Source organism: Haemaphysalis longicornis, unplaced genomic scaffold, assembly GCF_048455015.1.
Source record: "Haemaphysalis longicornis isolate Haplotype H1 unplaced genomic scaffold, Haemaphysalis longicornis Haplotype H1 scaffold_11, whole genome shotgun sequence".
In the NCBI taxonomy this organism is placed as follows: domain Eukaryota; kingdom Metazoa; phylum Arthropoda; class Arachnida; order Ixodida; family Ixodidae; genus Haemaphysalis; species Haemaphysalis longicornis.
Genome location: NW_027526214.1, coordinates 80,518,871 through 80,525,466, shown reverse-complemented (window position 1 = coordinate 80,525,466; position 6,596 = coordinate 80,518,871).

Below are 6,596 nucleotides of genomic sequence, written 5' to 3'. Positions count from 1 at the left end.
GCGACGACCACGACACCCGAAGGAGGTATTGGCCTGTCATAATAATGAGCTATGGCCTGATGACGGGACATTTAGGATTCGCGCTTTCAATATTATCCCCCCCCCCTCGGCGGAAGCGGCAGTCCTGGCCGTCACAGTCAGGTACAGGAATCCCTTTGAATGTATACTTGATTTAGGAAACGAGATTCGGGATTCGGGAAAGTATGGGGTTAGGTGGTAGTTAACTGGTTAGGTCTGCGCGATGATTGTGTAGGGGCCAATGAAGCGGGTAAGTAACTTCTCGCATAACCCAGGATCACGAAGAGGGGTGCACAGTAGGACTTCTTCCCCAGGTTGGTACGATACAGAACGATGCCTCTCATCGTAGCGGGACTTGCGGCTGCTTTGGCAAGCTGCCGTGTTCATACGCGCAAGACTGCGGCAGTGCGCACGTCGGGAACAAACTGGTCGGGCAGGCTTGCAGTGGAGGATCCGGGTGCAGAAAGAAGAGATATGTCAAGTACAGAATAAGGGGAGCGGCTTGTAGACAAGGAAGAAAGGGCGAATCCTGTGGTTTGTTGTACAGCGGTGTTGTAGGCGTAGGTGACAAAAGGTAAAATGGTGTCCAACTTGGTGTGGCCCGGTGGAATGTAAAAGAGAACTATGTCGGAAAGAGTACGCTGGAAGAGCTCAGTGATTTCGTTTGTTTGCGGGTGGTAACTGGACCTAGTCTCGTGAACGGTTTTACCCGCACGAAAAACTTCGGGAAGGAGAGTAGAAAGCAACGTTCTTCCGCGATCACTGAACAGAACGCGAGGCGCACCATGGCGCAGGAAGATTCCTTGGAAGAAGAATTCCGCAACCTCCGAGGCGCAACCCCGCGAATAGCCGCTGTTTCAGCATAGCGGGTCAGGTGTTCAACCGCCGTGACAATCCAGCGATTACTGGCTGGTGTGGGTGGAAGCGGTCAGTACAGATCGATCTCTACGACTTCGAATGGAGTCGACGGATATGGAAGGGGTTGTAGCGTCCCAGCTGGACTCGAGATCGGTTTTTTACGGCTTTGTACGGTTCACAGGATGAAACGCATTTAGCGACGCTTGTGGGAAGACCGGCCCAAAAGAAGCGGCTTTTTATGCCATCGTATGTCTTAAGGTAGGCAAGATGACCAGTGGTAGCATCGTCGTGAAAAGTCCGTAATATCTCTTGCCGAAGGGAACGTGGAATCACAGGGACCCATTTCTCGCCAGTAGGATGATAGTTGACGTGGTAAAGGCAGTCGCCATTCATGAGTTTAAATTTGTTGAGTTGTCGACGCGAACGGCTGTTGCGAAGTTGGGTTGAACCGTCTAGAAGGTCGATAAATTTGCGGCAGTACGTGTCAGCTTGTTGTAAGGAGAGAAAATAGGAAGTTAACGCCGGGCTGACGGACTCGTTGGAGGCAATAGTAATAGCTGGCTCTGTCGGAGATGGCTCTTGACAACTTTCCTCTGTCGACAACAGCGGACCGCGTGAAAGTGCATCGGCATCCGAGTGCTTTGTTCCAAATTGTACACCACGCCAAAATCTTACTCTTGCAGCCTAAGTATCAAGCGGCAAAGGCGTCCGGTTACATTCTTGAGGGAGGATAGCCAGGAGAGTGCATGGTGATCCGTTACAACGGTGAATTGACGACCATACAAGTATGGTCGAAACTTTTGAACGGGCCAAACTATAGTCAGGCACTCCTGCTCGGTTATTGCCTAGTTCCGATTGGCTGGCATCAACGTCCGGCTGGCTAGGCTACCACGTGCTCCAAAGGTGATGCATTGCGTTGCAGGAGCAATGCACAGTACCATGTCCACTGGCGTCGGTGTGGAGTATTGTTCGAGCGTTGTCATTAAAATGGCTATTTCGGGTGCAGAAGTAAGAGCCTCTTTCAGCTCCAGCAACGCTATTCCACATCCTTTAGAGCATGTAAATGGTGTGCCAGAAGCTAAGAGCTTGTTTAAGGGTGCAGCTATTGCCGAAAAGTTCCGAATGAACAAAAGGAAGTATGAAGCCAATTCAAGAAATCTGCGAAGTTCTTCCTGACGAAAAGGTCGGGGAAAATTTATTACGGCTCTCGTTTTACCCGGATTTGGGCGAATGCCATCCTTGTCAATAAGGTGCTCCGATACATTAATGGATGTTGTTGGAAAGTGGAATCTCTTGCAGAAAGTTATAGGCCCGCCTCTCTGAGGGAAGGTAATACTGTGTCCAGGCGTTGAAGGCGGTCGGAAAATAAGGAGGAAAAGATAACAATGTCGTGCCGGTAACAGAAATACGTTTTCCCGTTAAAGCCACGAAGGACTTTATCTATCATACTTTCAAATGTATCGGGAGCATTGCAAATCCCGAATGGCATTACATTTATATTTTAGAGGCCATCGAGTGTTGCGAAAGCTGTCTTCTCTCTGTCGGCTTCGTGCATGGGGATCTGCCAGTATCCCGATCAAAGATCGAGAGTAGAAAAGAATTCTTCTGCTCCTTGCAAGGTCTCGAGCGCGTCCTTGATGTTCGGCATTGGATAAAAATCCTTGCGAGTGATCTTGTTGAGGGCCGTGTAATCCACACAAAACCTCACGGAGCCGTCTTTCTTCTGAACTAACACCACAGGTGATGACCAGGAGCTAGCCGAAGGACGAATAATATTTCGCTTCAACGTGCCCTCTACGTTTTCTTGAATTATTTCACGTTGTTTAGGTGGAACCTGGTACGAGCGCTGATTGAAGACACAGCAACCATGCGTTTCGACACGATGCATGGCCACAAATGTTTCCCTACAACAGAAGAGTTAGTGTCATATAAAGCTTTGTGCTTTTCCAGTAGGGTCAATTGTGTGTTCGTTTGCTCTGTGAAAAGATGGGGATTGATATTCGCACCAATAGGGACCGCCGGCTGTTTAGGATCAGCAGAAATATCCACTGTTGCAAAAACGTCAAGAGGAAGAACGTCAACAACATCATCTTGGGGCACAGAAGCAATAGCGGCGTGCTGGGGTACCCAGAGGGTCTCCGACCTCGAGTTTATAGCGGCGAGATAGGTAGATCCACGAGAAAAACGGACAAGGCACGGCGGTGTTAAGTCCTTTAACCAAACATTTTCCGGTTGGTGCGATCAACACGTCGCCATGAACAATTTGGTCTGATGACAGTGGAAGATGAGCTCCTTGGCCAGGGAAGAGTGTTTAGTCAACGTCGACACCAAACGTAAATCTGACGCGCTATCGACACTTGCGAGCTCTGTTCTTTGGATATCAATCATTGTTTGACCACAGGAGATGATAGAAGATGCTGAACGTAAAACGCCTCTAACCAGAATTACTTGATAGACGCACGAAGAGAGTATTGCAAACTAAACTTGATGGCGACTGTCATTGATAAGTATGCGCGCAGTACAATATCCTGAAAGCCGAATCATATCCCCATTCGCAGTACGCACAGCTTGGCCCGAGTAAGGAGTCCTCACCTTTCTTAGTCTAGAGCACAAACGTTCATGAATGATAGATACGCTGGCACCCGTGTCTACCACTGCATCAACAGGAATCCCCTCAAAGATGACAGTCAAAGTGTTCCATGGCCGGTCCGGGGGTCTTACATTTTTCATTTGTGTTGCAGTTTCGCCCCCAAAACTGAAGGATTTTGTTTTGCGGCGCGCGTATGGTATCACGCGGTCGCAGAGGCGACACAACCCGACGGTGTGGTGATGGTGAAGGGCGTCGTTCGTTTCGTGAATTGCGAGGAAAGTCAGCGGGCTCAGGTAGAGAAGGAGAACGACGTGGCGGCGACGTATAACGCTGTCGGCAGAAGCCGTAGCTAAAACGCGTGTTGTGCTCGTAGGTGTCGTAGCCACGTCGTTCGGCCGTTTGACGCCGGCGGAAAAACCGGGCCATGCGGCCATGTATACCGCAGTGTTAACAAACCGGTCGGCCCATAGCTTTGTCTTGTCGGAGTGCTCGCCATGCTTGGTAGGGACAACGGGGACCGAGAGCCGCAGGAATGGCCGCCACATAGTTGGTCGCAGGTTGAGCCAGGATCGGCGTCAGCGGCATAGGTGGTCGCCGAGCAACATCTGAGTAGGATGGAACCTCCAGAGGAGTCGCAGGGCCTTGAGGCGTGAAGCCTGATTTCCCACAGGCCAGATGCAGAATACTGAACATAGGCACCAGGAGCACAATGAGAATGGCAATCACGGAGCTCTTCACGGATGATAGCCCGTATCAGCGCCCGCAGGTTGTCATCTCTGGGGTAATGCGGCGTGATGACTTCCTCCTGCAGACGGATAGACTGCAGTTCGTCCAGCCTTTGGCAGGTGGTGGTTACTTTAGCGACGGTCGGCTGGTGTTTAAGAGTGAGAGCGGTGAACGCAAATTGATTCATGCCCCTCGTGATGTGACGAGCGCAGTCTCCTTCCGACATTTAGCTGTTAATGCGGTGGCACAACGCAAGAACATCGTGAATGTACGAGGTGTAAGTCTCGTGAGCCTGCTGGACACGTCTTTCCAGCTTCTTTGCGGCTTCGGAGCGAGCAGCGGAAAAGCCGAAAATCTGGTGCAGTTGCGTGGTGAAATCCGGCCAGTCACTGAAACGGCGGTTATTGTTAAAAACCCGCGTCTTGGCTGCTTTGTCCAGGAACCACGAGACGTTTTGAAGCTTCGCGTGGTCGTCCCACCGGTAAAAGTGGTAACGCGTGCGAAGGTATCAAGCCACTCCTCGACGTCCTCACCTGAAAGGCCAGTGAACCTCGGCGGGTCACGCTGGTGGATGGTTACGAATTAAGGTGGGAAGGCGGCTGAACCCGCACCGCCACTTCGGCTGCCAGTTTCGCTGGCAGGTTCCGCTATCATAAGCATGCTGTCTTGTGGTAAGCGACGACCCCAACGGAGCTCCAGGGGTGCATTCAGAGATGGAGGGCAAGGGATCAAACTGCACGCTCTACCACTTGAGAGGCAATGCAGGAGACTTGGCAGACGATGTTTATTCGGCGAGCGGTACCTGGCCATAACAGGATCAATCACGATGGCGGTGATGGCGCGTCCCAGAAAGACGACAAGCGATGAGATGATGGTGCACGCACACAACGCAGCGACGACGACGAAACATGACGGCGGTAATAGCAAGTCTTATTACTGAGCTATGGCTTGATGACGAGACATTAGATATTCGCGCACTATATATATATATGTAAAAATTTGGCCCATCTCCCCGCGAGGGGGCCTCGAGTAAATGCGTTGCATAGGGAGTGGGTGCATTGTGTTAACGTTTAGTGTTTGGGGAGTGTGTGGTAGTGAATGTGTTGTGTCAGCAGCTTCTTGACGTAGTTTGAATGAGTCAAGGATATAAGGCGCATTCGTAGCCTCCCATTCTGTGTCGGCTTTGTGGCGCAGTAGGTAGAGCACCATGTACATTGCGTTCCGCCCGCATTGTCGAGGGATCGAAACAAGGCGCCGGATAGTATTTTTTTATATAGTGTAGGGGGAGGGGTGCGGACTACGACTACGGACATCAACGCGGGTGACATCGTGAGTTACTGATATGCTCTGCATTTAATACACGGAGCATGGCAAAAGCACACGGAATAACCTGCAATGCAAACGCAAGGAAGAACAAACAGCATCAATATTCAACTGTATCTTCTCCGATCATAAATGCATTCACAAATATGAAGAGGCTAGGACTTTTTTGCTCTCAGTGCGCGCCCCCGACGACAAGCTCGCTCAGGCGCGAGCGCTCCGAATGCCCATATAGAAAACCTCCACGATCTCCTAAGACCGCTTATCGCTGTTACATTCAGACATGCTTCTTTAACATTCTTTTAAAACTTTTGACACGTGTGATAATCCTCACAGTAGTTTCATTATGGTCGACTCAATCGAGGACATGCGTCCTTCAACTTGACGTCCAATCACCCGCCGGTCTGTCACACGTACAACCTCCTGCATGAGAAGTGTGTAATAAAAGGATACCCACAGATCACATTCCACAAGCTTCTTTTATTGGAAAACCACACGCTCGCCCTCTCACCCGTGGTCTCCCATAGGTGGAAGCCGCTAGCCCACCATCTAGCCCATCGTAGTGAGTGTAAACAGAGCCTAGATCTGCCACTGTACTAGATACTTTTCCTAGCCACTTTCTTTTATCCGTGCGACAGGTTATGTACTTGCTGAAAAATGGTGCAATTCTTACCACCGAAGCGGGATACGTGCCTGTGTTACTAGGCAGCGCCCATTAGGTTTCGCTGAAGCCTCTCACATGCACAGGAGGTCGTAAGCCTCGGGTGCCCAGCCTTCCTTACTCTAACGAACTTGGCCGTCGAAACTCTCACATACACGGTGGGGACACGACTTACGAAATGGATGACACGGCAAACGTGTTGAGCGCGGTCTTTGAATAGCCTGACCCATTGTTTAGGAGAGACTCTTACGAACGGGGTTTACAAAGCCGGAACCTATGGTCCTCATGTGTACCATTCCGTTCGGAGAGAGCCCTGCGAGACATTGTGAAGGCCGATTCGAATATTGTTTGCAGCACCATTGCAATGTCGTCCATCCGGTACGGGCTATGTAGGTCGGGCCACCGAGAGAACGTGAAATGTCG